Source organism: Sciurus carolinensis, chromosome 8 (assembly GCF_902686445.1).
Source record: "Sciurus carolinensis chromosome 8, mSciCar1.2, whole genome shotgun sequence".
Taxonomy (NCBI): domain Eukaryota; kingdom Metazoa; phylum Chordata; class Mammalia; order Rodentia; family Sciuridae; genus Sciurus; species Sciurus carolinensis.
Window position 1 is genome coordinate 58423603 of NC_062220.1, and position 15927 is coordinate 58439529.

General features: G+C 33.5%; 1 protein-coding gene across 1 annotated transcript in view; it reads left to right on the forward strand.

Annotated features, from left to right (window-relative positions):
- Pclo (piccolo presynaptic cytomatrix protein) overlaps positions 1–15927 on the forward strand; it is a 423596-nt gene that overhangs the window by 193505 nt on the left and 214164 nt on the right. The window lies entirely within an intron of this gene.

Below are 15927 nucleotides of genomic sequence, written 5' to 3' on the forward strand. Positions count from 1 at the left end.
ATGGCAAGGGCACGTGGCAGAACAAAACGAGTCACCTGGGCTAAGATGCAAAATAAAGAGAAAGGAATGGGCCAGTGTCCCACTATCCGCTTCAAGGGCATACTCCCAGTGACCTGAAGACCAATCCTCACTTCTTAAATACTCCACGTCTTAATGGAGCCACTCTGGATAACAAGTCCATGAGCCTTGGAGGAAATTCCAAACCCAAACTGTAGCACTGTGTATTTACTTTCATTTGTTTCAAGAAATGTGTCAGTTTCCTTCTTGGTTTTTTACTTGATTCATTGACTGTTGGGAAGTAAGTAGCTTCATGTATAATTTATTTGTGTGGTTCCAAGTTTGTCTTGTTATTGATTTCCAGTTTTATTGCATTATGGTTAGAAAAAAATATTTGAAAAGACTTCAGTTTTTTAAATTTCTTGAGACTTATTTTGTTCCTATCAAATGATCTATCCTGGAGAATACCCTGTGTGCTGGTATGAAGAATGGATGTTCTGTAACTACTGGATAGAATGTTCTGTAGATGTCTGTTAGATCCTAATGGCCTAATATGAAGTTTAACTCTGTTGTTTCTTTGTTAATTCCTTTTTTGTTTGAAGGATTATGTCCCTTACTGAAAATGAGGTGTTAATTCTTCAACTGTTATTGTGTTGTATTGAGTCTGTTTCTCCCTTTATGCATGTTAATTTTTGTTTTTTATTTGGATGCTCTGACATTAGGTACATATATATTTAGAACTATTTTCTCTTGATAAATTTACCTCTATCATTATATAATTACCTTCCTTGTCTTTTTACTGCTTTTTTTTTTATTTTATCTGAAAGAAGTGTGGCAAATTCTGCCTTCTTTTGGACTCCACTTTCAAGGAACATCTTATTATATCCCTTGAATTTCAGTTTATGCCTATCCATAGAGATGAAGTGAGTTTTTGGTAAGGAAACTTGTATTTTTACAAATTTCCTTGCTTGGTCTTGTATATTTATGCACTCTATTAGTCTATATCTTTTAATTAGAGAATTTAATTCATTTTATATTCACGGTAATTATTGATAAGCATGGTCTTACTAAAGACATTTTATAATTATTGATATTATTAACCTTGCTAATGTCATTTTGTAAGTTTTTTTTTGTTTTATTATAGTTCCTTTTTTCCTTTCATAGTTTTTCTTTGTGGTTAAGTGCTTTACCCTAGTAGTATGTTTCATTCCTTACTTATTATTTTATGTTTTTTTTTTTAGATTATATTTGTACTGTGTAGCTAGTATAAGACTTACCAAAAAAAAAAAAAAAAAAGTTTGATGGAGGTATATACTATTCTCTTAGCTTTTATTTGTGACCATGTTCATTGCGTCTTCATTTTTAAAGGATAACTTTCCTGGATACAGTATTTTTAATTAAAAAGCTTTTTGCTTTTTGTTCTTATTTTTTTCTTTAATACTACAAAAACTTCATGCCACCTTTCCTGGTCTCTGTTTTTTGCTGAGAAATGTTCTATCTGCCAAATTGGGACATCTTTATGTGTTATTTTTCTCTTTTGCTGCTTGAGAATCTTTTATCTTTCTCTTTGAAAGCTTTGAGTAGACTTAGTTCTGTGTTAAACCTGACTGGTGATGATTGGTTTTCCTGTATCTGGATATTTATATCCTTCTAGTTTGAAAAGTTTTCTATTATCATCATATTGAAAATGTCTTCTTCCTGTTTAAAATTCTCAAGTCCCTAATGAATTTCAATAGCCTATATATTTGTTCTTTTTAATGCCGTCCCAAAGTTCCTATAAGCTTTATTCAGTCTTATTCATTCTTTTTCTTTGTTCTTCCACTACTGATTATTTTCAAACAGTCTGTCATTGGACTCACTAATTCTTTTTTTGGTTTGATCTATCCTGCTAATGATGCTTTCTGTTGTACTTTTGAATTTGCTTAGTGTATTTTTTAGCTTAAGGATTTCTAATTCATTTTTGTTAATTGCTTCCATCTCTCTGTTAATCTTCTCTGTTAGAGTACTAAATCTAATTTCTCTGTTTTATTTAAGTTCACTGATTTTCCTTAAGTCAGATGCTTTATATTCTCTATCTGAGATTTCTCCTATAATAATTAACTATCTGGCTATTTTCTGGCCCCTATTTTAAGTATTAGGTAAAGTAACAGTTTCCTGAAAATTCTTGATGCTTGTTGGTGCAGAAACTGTAAACTGAAAGATTAGTCCCCCCCACCCAGTCTTTGTAATCTGACTTTGTTTGTGTCCGTATTTCCAGAAATTCTAAGCAGTTGCTTATTTTCTCTGAGACAGTAGTCACTTCTACCATTTCACTGCTAGAAGATGCTTTCAGTCCAGTTTTGTCATAAGTCTGATGTTGGTGTGTTGTCACTCTTTTATTACTAGAAGATGACCCAACCTCATTTGGTGCAAAATCCACAGTTGTTTGTTCAGAAGGAAATATATCTGTCCCTGCAGACCTTTCCCAAGGGTGTGGCTAGGCCCAAATGACTCATCCAGAGTCCAAAACTTTGCAATTGGTCATTGTGGGATTCTATCCATATCTGGGAAGAGTTACATAGAGGGACCAACCCCAGGCCCTGTGCTTGCTGCAATGCTGTGTCACAACCTGAACCTGCAACCTGTCAATACTAGCAAAGCACTGAGTTAGGACCAAGGTTTGTACTGCTCATCACTGCTTCCTGCCAAGATCAAGTATTGACCCAAGATCACTGCAGCCTGTCACAGGTGATACTGGCCAGGAAAGAAGTTCAGTAGACTGGGGTACTGTTTCTTCTGCTGGCATAGTTGCTGTTCCAGAAGCTCCAACCACAGCAGGCCTAGGAATGTGGGCCATTAGGACCTGCCCAGTGTTAGGTTTCACTAGCTCAGCACTCAGTTTGCGGGGCAAAGTCATTTGCCTACTACCCTCTCCTACCCTCAGGAAATGGAACCTTGCTCCATGGTATGCTGTCATCAGTTGGGGTAATGTTGGTGAATGCAGTCCCTTGACCAACAAGGCTGAGGATAAGCCAGATTGCATCTGAATCTCATAGCTACAAGGATGCACAGAGTCTCAAGGGTACTCCCCATCCCTTGCTGAAGCTGGCAGTGATGCTGGTCAAAAAGGGAATCTGTCCTATTCAGCAGTTACCTTCCTGGTGCCAGGACAGGTCGAGTTTTGAGGCTCTGTCTATGAGTAATGACCTGGGAATAGTTGTGCTGCCTGTGGTTGGAGAAAAGGTGGTAGAGATAGTCCCTTGGTCCCATGACTAAGTTTCACATGATTGTCACAGCCACAAGAATATGCTGAGTCATGGGTGGGGATATGCCCACACCTACTGTAAGACTGGCAAAAATGCAGGCAGAAACTTGTCTCTTTTATCAGGTCAAGACTCCTCTTGATAGTGGGCAAATCTGAAAATTCTTTTTTGCCTTTCAGGGGCGTTTAGGTTTTGCCTGGTATTGAGTTTCACTGTATTGGGCCCAGCATGGAGCTCCAAGACAGAGCCATGTGCTAGATTCTATGCCATGTACCCTAGTAGTTGGAGTCTTACTCCCCACTCTGCTGCTCAAGGATTGGGGAGGGATGGTCAGCCACCTGGCTGACACAGTTCCATCCGCTCAGTCCATGACTTTTGGCCTGGGGGTAGGAATTATGAGGTTCTGCCTGGCACCATGTTTTACCAAGATAGGGCTGGTTTCAAGTCTAAAGCCTACACTTTATTCCCTCTACCTCTCCCAAGTCAGAAGTGGCTCTCTCCCTGCTCTGCTGCTTGGAGTTGGAGGGATAGCACAGGCAGCTCCTTCCTTTCTACCTTCTTAATGCCCACTTTTTCATTGTACTAAAACCAGGCATTTATAGCTTCTCACCTGGCATCCTTAGCTCTCATGAAGGTGTGTTGGTGTGTGAATAGCAGTTTAATCTAGTATGTCTGTGGAGAGGTGATTACTAAGGTAATTTACTCAGCTCTCATCTTGTTCCACCCCAATATTTTGTTTTTCAAACCTATACTTTTGAACTTTTGATATTGTAGAAAAATAATTTTAAAAACTGGATAGAGTGTTAGTTATATATACATATAAGATAAAATCTCTCACCAAACAAAAATCAAAGATTAATTTTTGGAATACCTTAAAACTTGACAATATAAAATGAGTAGAATATTATGTTATGATTAATATTTTTTCTTATAAAAGTCAACAATTCCTGAACTTACTGTGAATAAAGAATAATTCTTCCCACTGAAAACCATTAATAGCTCTTATAATTGCTTTCATAAATAGTAGTAAAAGTAATTTTAAAATGCCTTAAAATGATAAACTGCTTTACAAACTACTAAGCAACTTTGACTTCAGTATTTTCCATAATTTTTCAGTTAATTTGAGTGAATATATTATTTTCCTAATCTCACAGGTGAGGAAATTTAAATCACACACAGACTAGCTATTAAAAGCCTCATGTATAATAAAGTTACACTTAAAATTTTATTGGTTCCTTCACAATTTATTTAGCACATCAAGTATATCATTATGAATAGCAGTATGAGGGCATAAAGTTTAATCGTGGACCCTAATCTTACAACAATACAACCATTAAGTATTCTGAATTAAATAGAATGTATCAGAGTACCAGTAGTGTAATACCATACTAAGATATGACCAAAATGTTTCATGCCCTAATTCATGGGTCACTGTATATTGGATTTATGTGTCTCAATGTTAAACAGCCAGTCCCCTTTAAAAGTAATTCAGTATATACTTAAAACTAAATATAAAATTTTATGTCTTTGCTTGTCTTTTAAAAATAAATATAACTTCAATGCCTAAAAGTCTAAATAGTTCTTAACTTTAGTTTCCTCAAAATAAAGGAAATATTTTAGGAGATGAGGAAAAGTAAAATCCCATCTACTGAGACTGTGTTTCAGTGAGTATTCCACTTTCATGCACATTGTCCTTCTGGTCATGAAACAGTCCTCATCAAACTGGCCCCTCTGTCTCACATACCCACTTTGACTCAATAATGCTCATTCTTACAGTTCAACTGAGTTGTCATTCCTCAGAAGAGCCTGACAACTCTAGTCCCCCACATTATACAAGTTGTATCTTCATTGTGCTTCTAGAGCATTTTCTTTTAACTTTTTTTTTTATAGAGACAGTGAGATTGTTTGTATTTTCTTATTTCCTGCTAGAACTTGGGATCATTGTACTATACAGCTATGTCTTTATTTTAACATATGAACAGTGTCTGATAAGTTAATTAATGAATTACACAGTATAATATTTCAGTAACTTCCCCAGGAATAAATATTACTGCAGCATTTTCTATGTGTGCATTGATATATTACAATTTATAGAATATTCTCATTTTTTATTTACAAGTTAATTTTTTCACTTTAAAAACTTAGAAAAAGTAAGAGGATAAAGTATATTACATTCAACAGTCACTAGTCTATATGAGGTCTAATTACATGACACTTTGTAGTTAGAGAAAAATGACACCCACTAATTTCTACTTCAACATCTAATGTTCAAAGCAGTATTTTATCAGTAAATCTTGAATTTGATTCTGAAATTTCTTGTGTTTAGATGTTTACATGAAGCAATTTAATATACACCATAACTCATTTCTTAAGAATAGGCACACACTTAATCACAGGTAAAACAATTATTTACAACCAATTATGCCTGCTGTTTGAGAAAACTAAGAATATTGCAAAGGTAAGAGAAAGTGAGAGATTAAGAAGGAAATATAAACAGTATTCATTTCAGTTTTTAAAAAAGACATGTCTCTTTAGATATATGTCACTATGCCTTGGTGCAGAATTTGTTATTGTAACCTATCACTTCCTTGAAATTCTTCTCTATTTCACTCCAGATTGTTAAAAACTGATGCTTTCCACCCACTTTTGTTAATGATTCTGAGTATTATGCGCAGCTGGCTTCTTGTTAAATAAGTTTTTCTCCAAGAATCTGCCCTCTGTTCTCTTCTTTTGCACATCATCTCTGGGAAATTTCCCCTTAATTCTGGTTTAAGTTCCTTCCATCCGTCATCTTTAAAATCTGAATCTTCAACTACTGCATTTCTTTGTAGTCCACCACTTTTTAGCTTTGGGCACCTAACACAGTATTACTTTTTAGTTTCCAGGCTTCAGTTTCTTCATCTGAATAAGGAACATAGTTATAGAAACTCTTCTAGGATTGTGAGAATTCAATGAGATAAGCATAGTAACTCAATCTGTTCAACCCTATCTTTCCCATTGGGACCTGTTCTTCCTCCTCTGTTTTTTAACTCACCAGTTTCCTTGTAAATTAGGATAGTGTTTTTCCTTGCAATGCCAATTCCATCATTCAGTTTCTTCTGCTGCTGCTATAATCATGTACATAAGCTTGAACCTCTGCAAAGCAACATCAGTCCTTCAGGGTAAACTCATCCTCTTCAAATACGAGTAGCCTACAGAGGATGTTAATGCCAAATGGAAACCAGCTATGTATTAAAAATGGAAATCCCATTTTATAGTTCTGTTTCTTCACCCCATATACACTATACACAGTCAAAGGGTGAGGAAGCAACATTAAGTTTGAATTTTTTCTTTTATTTTTTTGCCCCCTAGGGTACATTTTTTTAATTGGATTCTTTCTAAAAATGACAGATTAGATAATTCCACTTTCTGACTCAAAAAATCTTCATTTGTCTCATCTGAGCATTTCAAGCAGTAAGGTTCTAGCTGACTTCCTCCAGGTAGCAATTCTGTCTCAGATGTCCTGGCCACACTACTGTCACAGTGACCCTCACAGAAATGGGGACGTGTGAAAATGAAACATTCCATGTGTTCCTACCAAGACTCTCTTCTTTCTTTCTGCTTCTCTTCTTCTGACTCATTTGAGGTCTCACATCTTCATTTTCTAGGAAGCATTGAATCAATGCATGGTTCATGGGCACTCATTATGAAGTTATTCTTTATACACCATACATATTTTTAGTTGATATTTTTAAACATAGGCAGTGTTTAATGGAAAAAAGGAAAAAAAAAGATAACCCCGAACTATTATCATAAAGCTCAAAAATATACAAAAGTAGCAATATATAAGAAAGACATAATATTAAAACCATAACAAAGAACTAATATGTAACTACATAAAAACTAAAACAGTGGTAACTCTTGAAGAGTATATAATAGGATGTTATCAAAAAGAGCAATATCTCTATGTGTTATATAGTATTATGATGTTCTACTTCTTAAATGAATAGTGGACACATGAATGTTCACCTAATTTTTTAAAATTTTATTTTAAATTGACAAACAGTACAATGCAATGTTTTGATACATGTATACTTGTGAAATTATTAAATCATGCTTGTTAACATACCCATTACCCTACATATCACAAATTATTTAGATGACTGATGACTAAAATATCTCACCATTATTAAAAAGAAAAAAAAAAGTCCTTAACATTTTGAAATGGACTATTTATGCATACTACAGTCCCTGTATCTCTTGAATTGCACTAAAGTGCACTATTTTCTCATGAAACTTAAGATCTGAAATGATCTGTTAGAATTACTTGGCACACATACCAACAATAATGGCTAAATGTATGAAAAATGACTATACCTTGAATAATAGTTGATTAAACCTGAGTGTTTCACTTAGACTTTATTCAGAAAAGCAGAACTATTAAGAGGTAGAGAATGCATATAATGAAGGATTTACTCTAGGCGTTTGACCTCACATAATTTTGACAACTTGTTCATGATTGCTGAAAGGCTGCTGGAGTTTGAAGGCCGAAGGGGAAGGCAGAGGAGGGGAAGAGTAGGGGAAGAGTAAAAACAAGCTGGAGCCACAAGGATGGGCTAGAACTTCTGTGCATTCTCACTACCTCCAAACTAAAAACTGATCAAGAAGTCAAAGGAGAATCCAGAGGGGAGTAGAGCAGCTGCATTCCTGTCTGCTCTTCAAGCCAAACAATAAGTGATTATTATGTGTGTTCTGTAACAGCACAAGGTGGCCTTGCCCAATTTTTCTGTGCCTACAAAAAAGAATATAACTGGTATTTTGATTCTGTCTGCAAAGTCTCAGACAGAATTTTACCCACAATGCACTGTAATGGAAATCATTTGGGAAGGCAATTCTGGAAACTTGGTTCAAGCTAGACCTAAGTTTGCACTTTGCATAATCAACACATTGATTCTTTCCTGCAACAAGAGCTTTGCCTAACCTGTCTCTCCAATCACCTTGCATACATTCTTCATTATGTCATCAATCTGGTGCAACCCACCTTCCTCTGCATTTCAGGCATCTTGGTCTGTGAGATTGTTCTGTCTTTGAATATGCTTAAATTTAAAAGTGGGGATTGACTTTTATTTATCCTATAAAATATTCTGCAAATTTTATTCATCTGCAGTATGCTCTAAATAGTCTATCTTCCAAATGCAAATGACTTTGAATCATCTTAACATAAAATCCTCCTATGGTAACATATGTTAGAATCTTTAAAATAAATATTGTTTTAAAATTCAGTCAATCATGGTTTATAGTACAGAGTAGTGATTAAGTAAGACTTAAGAGATTTTTTTGGCTTGGATTTAATTATTCATACATGAAAAATCACTCACAGTTCTTTTAACTGTATATAACACAAAATGATACAAGAACGTAAAGATCAGAACTTATTGTTTAAAAATAAACTTGAGGGCTTGGCACAGTGGCACAAGCCCAGTAATCCCAACTACTCAAGAGACTGAGGTAGGAAGAACCCATCTTGAAGGCAACTGGGTAACTTTTCTCAATTAAAAAAAAAATATATATATATATATATATATACATATATATATATATATAAGTTAAAAAAAGTTAGGACTGTAGCTCAATGGCAGAGTGCTTGCCTAGCAACTGGGGTTGAATCCCCAGTACCCCACCCCATACATACACACACAAATTCACTTGAAACCCCTACAATACAAAACTACATGTTTTTAAACATGTTTTAAAACTATATCTTTTTAAAACTATATACATAAATATTCAAATAATTGATTTATTTAAATACATATATAAATATAAATTTAACCAATTCAGATATATTCAAATAATTGCATTGTATATATTAATATGTGGTATGAGTATTTGTGCCCCCCTCCAAATTCATAAATTGAAATCCTAATCCCCATGGTTATATGCATTAGGAATACGGGCCTTTGGGGAAGGAATTAGGTTGTGAGCCCCAAGTCCTCAAGAGTGTGATTTGTGCCCTCATAGAAGAGGCCTGGAGAAGGTTTCTTTACTCTCCATCTGAGGTCACAGCTAGAATGCACTAACTCAGAACCAGAAGTGGGACCTCAGTAGATACCAGATCTATAAGCACCTTGAATCGAACTTTCTAGCCTCCAGAACTAGGAAAAATAAATGTCTGCTGTTTATAAGCTATTCATGTACAATAATTTTGTCATAGCAGCTTAAGCAGCCTGAAAAAATGTATACATATACATATACATATATATATACAGATACATATAGATACAGATCTTGCAAAGTAAGTCCAGGATTTTCTTTAGCTAGTTCTGTCAAAATTGTGTTAATGTAATAATTCACAAGTATTTTAATTAATTTGGGCATGTTTTATGTGTTATTTATATAATGATATTTAAGACATCAAATACTCTGAGATTTTTTTAGTTTAGGAAAATATATATAAAGTGTATTGATAAAGCAACCAGAAAATGATTCTGGTTTAGCCAAAGGGTAACAAACAAACAAGCAAAAGAGGATGAAATTCTAAACATAGTTTTAATCTCTGGCTGTAATGTGCATTATTTTAGTTGGCATATGGGAATAGGAGGGTCTTAGAGAAACATACACAAATAGAAGAGATGAAACATACACAGAAAAAGAAGAGATGAGGAAGGCATGATCAGTTTACACCTGGGAATGATAATCACAGTATAATTTCTAACAGCCTTCAATATTGTTAGGTTTCATTATTGTTCTCTAATATTTACATTTAGTAATTCCACTCAAATAAATTGACTCCATTATTGCTCAGTTCTTCATATGCATATTTATGTTATAGTACATTTTATGTAATTACACTTCTAGGTATGAGCAAGTAAGAAAGAACCCTAAACATGCAATTTACATCAATCATTTTTGTGTTCATGACTATAGAAGGAACAGAAATGCAAAGGAATCTATGCAGTCTGATTTAAAAGTGTAAAACAAAAGAACCTCATGCACATTTAATTTTGGGAGGAATATGGTCAGAATTCTCACAACTGCGTTAATGTGCATACTTGTAATCAGCAATCTCATGAATGATCACAGATTCCTAATATTGTAGTCTGAACAATATTATGTATAGTCTCCAAAAACTGCCTCTATTGTGAATTCACTCCTTCTCCCCTTTATAGATGACAAAAGGAAATGTGAACGAAAAACAAATTATTGTGATGTCAATTTGAATTGTAAGACTGTGTGGATCTAACATGAAGAGAACACTATATTGCTAAGTTTGTCAGTGCCACTGATACATGTGGTAATTTGAAAGTAACATAACTCCCTAATTCGCGGACTTGTCAGTGAGTGAAAAGGTGGTTTATAAGCAGAATATTATTGTAATTAATTCTCTGCTTAAATAACTTTCCGAATAAGCAAATCAACAGGACCAAACAAATTTTATTTGTTATTGTATCAATTTTTTATTGTTGGCTCAAAAACTGTTTATTAGACAAGGCACTCAATGACATTATAGTACCAATCCCATGATGATTTGTGAAGTCTTTCCTTTATAGACTTTAAGAAGGACCCACCATTTGACCCAGCTATCCCACTCCTTGGATTATACCCCAAATCAGCACACTACAGTGATGCAGCCACATCAATGTTCATAGCAGCTCAATTCACAATAGCTGGATTGTGGAACCGACCTAGATGCCCTTCAATTGACGAATGGATAAAGAAACTGTGGAATATATGCACAATGGAATATTACTTAGCCATAAAGAAGAATAAAATTATGGCATTTGCTGATAATGGATGTAGTTGGAGAATATCATACTAAGTGAAATAGGCCAAGCCCAAAAAACCAAAGGCTGAATGTTTTCTCTGATAAGTGTGTGACAATATATAACGAGTGGTGGGTGGCAGGGGGGAGAGAAGAATGAAGGAACTTTGGATGGCGTAGAGGAATATGGGGTGGGAGGGGGTGGGGAACAGAAAGATAGTAGAATGAAACAGACAGTATTACCCTATATATATGTATGATTACATGAATGGTGTGAATCTACATTGTGTACAACCATAGAAATGAATCAGTTGTACCCCATTTGTGTACAATGAATCAAATTGCAGTCTGTAAAAATAAATTAGATTTTAATTTTTAAAAAAGTACCCTACAGTCTTTGCTTAAATACTTCTACTAGAAGGAACTATAGGAACTAATTGGACTTTTACTGAAAGCTCATGATAAAATGATATTTGCAAGATACAAATAAAATACTGATGTAGGATTTGTGGCCATCATTTCCCTACCATTTTAAGACTGAAGGCAAACTTTCAACCTGCTGCAGGTCTTATTATCAGGCTTCAGAAAAGATATGTAGAAAAATAAATAGGAGCCCTGAAGTTCTAAGATTTTCCTTAATGGTATTGTTGCTATAGTGACAGCTGAAATGTTATACCAAGCAAATTGCTTATTGATGGGGAAATGCTGAGTAGCACAGCAGCATCCTTTTTCTGGTTTTTTATTGCCTTCATTTCCAACTCTACTCTTAAGATTAATGGATTTTTTGTAGTGTTGTTTTGTTTTGAGCAAGCTTCGATGACTTGATGTTAAAATAAATGCATTTTATTATCATGCACTAGCTGAAAATTAAATATATTTGAGTATGGTGTGATCAACCTGGAGTTATTTTTTATACACTATTTGTTTACCAGAATTTTTCTCTACTTGGAACTGAATTTTTGAATTCTAGTTATTAATGTTAAAGCAGCAAATAGGAATCTGATTGGTCTCATAGTATGGAGACTTCTGAGCTTAATATATTTAAAACTAAAATAGGAGAAACATAATCTTTTATTAAGGTTTATACTGTTAAGATATATGTATAATAGTATACTCAAAATATATTTTAAAAACACAGAAAAACAAATGGGAATGATATGAGAATATCCATAATGATGACTGGTATGTTTTAAAAAACTCCATGAGCATGGATAATTTGTATTTCTCTATGTAGTAAATTCAGTGATATAATAGAAATTCATTCAGTGTGTGTGTATATGTATATGTACAGTGACATATTTATATGCACATCTATATAAAATATATGTGCATATATAAATAAAAATATATAAAACTTTCTGGTTATCTCAATGATGATAAGAAAATATTTCAAAGATAAAATCAAATTCATTTGATATTTCACCTTGAGATAGGATATGAACAGTCATGTGTCTTCCAGTTGTTCCTACAATAGAAAGGGTGGAGGCTATGTTTAGTTAAATCTTTTCAGCTAATAAAAGTCATGTATGTCAGTGATACATTATGCTTTGAGTTTTTATAAAACTTAAGGACTCTTGATTATAATGTCCCAGTTACTACTGGATTAGAAACATTGGTAGTTAATGATGTGGTTATTAAGGAACTAAGAGTACAGATAAGATATTTTGGACCTATAAATATAATATTTCATTAAATTCCTGAATATGGTGATACAGAAATCTTTGGTAGTATTTCTGTTAAAGGATATAAATAACTTGTAACCTACAGATTTTTGTATTCTTATGCTGTTAGACAGTATTTACAACTATAGTTTTTTGTAGTAAACTTCTCAGGTAATTTTGTTTTGATAATGATAATGACCCTTATTGTCCAAAATGAACTTTCTTGGAAATTCATTGGTATTCTTTTTTATTCATTGTCAAAAATTTGATGTTTCATTTTTCTCATTTGATGTTTTATTTTACCTAGCATTGATCTTTGCTTCCATTGGCATACCTAGGCCCCCATACTATAGGTTATTTTTTCAATTCCTCATTGACATTGTAAGTTTTACTTGCAGATTTTGGTTGAAATTCTAATTTTGGTTCCAGGTATGCAGAAAAAAGAAAACAAATATACAAGGCTGTCAATTCAGTCTAAAAATATATTTTAATGCAACTTTTAATTAATAAAATGCCTTGGTTCCAAACTAAATTCACTGGACAATTCTGTTACATCCTTTAGAGCCTTCCATTTCTTCTAATAATTTTAGTGTCTTTTTGCCCCTAGATTTAATTTCTACCCATATAGTTAGATAACTACATTCTGCGAGATTGATCTTCATATAGCAGGCCTTGTGCAGAAACTTTCACTGTATCTCAGTTTCTTGCACAAAGTGTCTAATTTCTTTATGTGGCAATGAGTGCTAAGAATCTTTACTTCTTTCTTCAATTTATCTTTTTCTTCTTACAGCTAAACAACATATGTATTGTTTAAATTTCCATATGTATATACTTGATTGTATTGTTTTTAATCATGCCTTTTTTCAAGCATTTGAATGTAATTTTGCTACACCCCATCCCTTACCATAGTAGTTGAATACTAATGTGAATCAAATAATGAGGCCTTCCCCTGAAATTATTGTCTTTGACTGGTACTGAATATAAACATGGTTTTGCAGTCAGTATTTCTGTTATGTCAAATTGTCAAATAGTGACAATAAATAGTTTTGATAAAACTTAAATTTAGTTTACATTCATAATTTATTCCATTTTTCCATTTTAAGGTCAAATCTTGGAAAATGTCTGGTTAACAATGGTATCTCCCTCCCTCTGCACTGCAACACAGTATCTTTCCCTCTATTTTTTATTGCATATTATGATTTTTTACTCATCCTTTATTTCTTCTCCTTGAATGTAAGTTTCCTAATGGAATAAACCTTCTGTATACACTTCCCAAATGATGTATATACTCAATAGGTATAAACAGAATAAATATGTACAGAATGGATAGATAAAGGAATAAATTTTGTTGTCCTTATGTGATATGATGAAAATATCAATTTCCAAGCTAATTTTGATTACAGCTAGTCAAAATGTAGTGAAAATAATTAGGATTTGCCTTCTTATTAGCAATAGAAAGCACTCAGATACTCAAGGTACTGAGAATATGGCAAATTAATGTTAAAAATAATTATAAAATAGCAATAATTAAAACTATAAGTTTTAACTGAATATGGATGGGAATTTAAGCAAAACATTAATTCAAAATAGCCAGTGAAGATCTTGAGTGACATCCCTTTTCTCTTGGATTTACACCATTGCCTTCTGTTCACATCACAGACCTTAGTAATATGGTGATTATCACTGCTATATAGTTTACCAAGCATTACATTAAATTAGGAAAATAAAACACTATTACCTAATTGAGTAAGTATATTATATCTTTTATCCTTTTACTTTAATTTCAAATCATTTGAAAATGAGTATACTGTCTTAATCACATGCTTTGTTTTCTTAACACACTTCCCTTTTAGTAAGAGCCATATACCATGAGGTATGCTGTAGATAGCAAGAAATGACAATTTAGTAAGATTCATTTCTCCCATCAACTCAGATAAAATATTATCAGTTTTCTAATAGACAAAGTGTCCTGTGAGATGAAAACAGTATTCATGATATATTAAAAGTTTCTGACTAACTAACATTAGGACATGGCCTGATGGGAATGCTCAAGACACCTGCATGTGTTTTTCAGAATCCATGTGACAAAATAGCACTGTGCTGCAGCTATTTGTATCTGTTTTTGTCTTTAAGAAAATCATGCTCTGAATGAAAATATCTTAAGACTTGTTCAATCCAGTAAGTGGTTTTTAAAGATGAGGCACAGATGATGACTGGTTTTCTGTAGGTATTAATGGAAATGCTTCCTTCAGGGACTGTTCAACACAGGACTGGAAGTTTTAGTATTTGACATAGGGATCAAATAAGTTTCTTTCCTATGACTTGTGCACAGTCATTATATAAAGAAGTCACAATATCTTTCAGAGTTGCTTAAATATTAAATTAAGAAGGGAATTGATATGGGTTGATCACAAACATGAAAAGCTGGGATTGTAGCTCAGTGGTAATGTACTTGCCTAGCACATGTGAGGCACTGGGTTCAATCCTCAGCACCACAACAAATAAAGATTTTGTATCCATCTATAACTAAAAAAAAAGTTTTTAAAAAGTAAGTGAATCCATAATACATCCTAATGTTTTATAGATAGTCTTTTACTGAAGTTAAAGAATTGACACTTGTCTTCACAATTTTTCCACAACCCCACAGTGCTGGGGACTCGAACCTGGGCCTTGCACATGCAAGGCAAATGCTCTACGTGATGGGCTATATCGTCAGCACTGTCTTCACAATTTTTAATCGACAAAAAAGAATTATAATGGTTTACAGATTTCAGAATAGTCACAGATATTAAGCAACATTGTCTAAAGACACTGGAAGCTGAAATAAGAAATGAAACAGAGCTTTGATAATATTCTATATTAGTAAGTGGTTTTTATCTCTAAATAAAGCTAAGCTCCTATGAGTATGCCAATCTGAAAAGCAATTTGAAATTGAACTTCTCAGGAGACAATGCAACATAAGTATGAAATATTTACAACCTGTGACTTATAAAATGGGTACACATCAAATGGTAGTAATTAGAAAGTATCTACATGCAAGCTTTTATTTCTGATATTAGAAATGGTATTATATAGAAAAAATTACAACATATCAATACGGTAGAATTTCTGCAATTTTATCAGTCTAACATCATCTGTCTCTTGTGTGATCATTTGTCATGTATTCTTATTTATGAGTGGTTTTCAGTCTTTATTTGCAAAACCTTTAACTTGACAGTTCATCAAAAAGGCAGATACTCCTTCCTCAACTCCCAGAGTTCTGCTAAAATAGTTTTGGAGTGGTTGC